The sequence below is a fragment of the Sinocyclocheilus grahami genome, unplaced genomic scaffold (genome assembly GCF_001515645.1).
Source record: "Sinocyclocheilus grahami isolate Dianchi unplaced genomic scaffold, SAMN03320097.WGS_v1.1 scaffold4732.1, whole genome shotgun sequence".
In the NCBI taxonomy this organism is placed as follows: domain Eukaryota; kingdom Metazoa; phylum Chordata; class Actinopteri; order Cypriniformes; family Cyprinidae; genus Sinocyclocheilus; species Sinocyclocheilus grahami.
Window position 1 is genome coordinate 8,297 of NW_015509617.1, and position 1,683 is coordinate 9,979.

Sequence of the window (1,683 nt, forward strand, 5' to 3'; positions counted from 1 at the left end):
TGTCAGTCCATTCATCAGAGCCACTTCCTCAGGTTTAGCACCTATTTAAAGATTCAAACACAAATACACACGTCCATAAAAGCAGTCTGGCTCAATGAGGAGCTCCAAGGATTAAATGTGGGGGTAAAGTCCTCTCTCTACCCTGTTTATCTTAGCTGAACCCTCCCACAGTCTATCTACAGACAGACGTATGGCTTCTCTCTGCGTTTACATGCCATAGAAACACAGATATGAAAAGCAAACGTTCCCTATGGACCTCATTTATTAGCATACTGGATGAGACTGTGACCAGTCAAACTGAACTCAATAACAAACTCTTAGTTAAGAAGCTCTTAATTACCAACGATCTTTGCCATCAGCTCCTCCAGGGTCTCTTCGGCCCAGACCCAAGGTCGCGACCCCTTCAGGTGGCCATGGACTCCACTGGAAACAACATGTGGTTACGGGTCACTGCATTATTATGGGATTTCCTTCATAGCATTTCTGTTATTTGATCTAATTAATGCTTAACAGTGCTTGTCATGGCAAAAATAAATAAATATATACATACATAAAAGTAAAAAAAATCAGTAACGAACCTGTTTACCAGTTACCTTAAAGTGAAAAAATCATATTTTAATCATATTTAAGATCATTTTCTGGTGTGAAAATGAAATGAAATTAAATTAAATAATAAATATAGAAAACAAGCTTCTGATAATCAAAATGTATGGAAAAATACAGATGCCAACATGCCATCCTAAATCCTGAAATATAAATAGAAAATGAAATAATAAATAAATAACTTATGATTTAGAATATAAATATGTTTTAGCAAACAATAAAGGAAAATGTTCTCCTAATAAGCAACATGTTTAGAAAAATACATTCACCAAAATATAAATATTAAATAAAATATATAATACGTAATATAACTTTCAATTTAAATTACATTATGATTTATAAATCTATTTATTGTATTTAATAAAAAATATATATATATAAATTAAGCTTTTAAGAAGCAAAATAAAACGATAAAAATACAGTCACCAAAATGACATCCTTAAGCCTGAAACATTTTCACAGTATTTTTTATTTGATATTGATGTTATATTTTTCTGAAACTGATTCAGCATTTATCAGCTGATAAATCAAGACAGACGACTCACATTGTGGCCCATTTCTCCAGCTCCTCTTCGATGGATTTTTTGGTGTTTTTCGGCTGGAGACCCAGTGAATTCCCAGCGAAATAAACACAATCTTCTGAACCGTCCACAAGTGACAAATCCGCTAAAAACAGACGAGAAATCAGATGATGCACAGTATGAATCTGAGCAAACACTCCATCATGCTGATTTAATCTGAGTCACATGTCATGCTGTGATATACTGTATGTCGGGTCATAAAGCGTCACTCACATGGCGGCAGGTCTGATATTTTGGGGATGAGGAACTCCTGGCGCAGCTGCCGCAGCTCATCGTGTCGATCCAGGTGTTCTGCCACGCGGCGGGACGTCAGACTGCAGCTGAGCTCCTGAGAGACCCTCGTGATCGTCTGCTGCACGCTCTCCATCATCAGCACCAGATTCAGAGCAACTGAGCTTCACAGACCTGCAGGAATCTCTAGCAGAGACCCAGACACTCAGGGTGACACTCTTTAACTCTGCACTTTGACCTCTGAGCAAACACATCAGACTTGAGCTAA

General features: G+C 37.3%; 1 pseudogene; it reads right to left on the minus strand.

Moving 5' to 3' along the window:
- Positions 1–1,551, minus strand: part of LOC107576968 (kynureninase-like) — a 9,230-nt pseudogene extending 7,679 nt beyond the window's left edge.
- Positions 1,552–1,683: the final 132 nt, after the last annotated feature.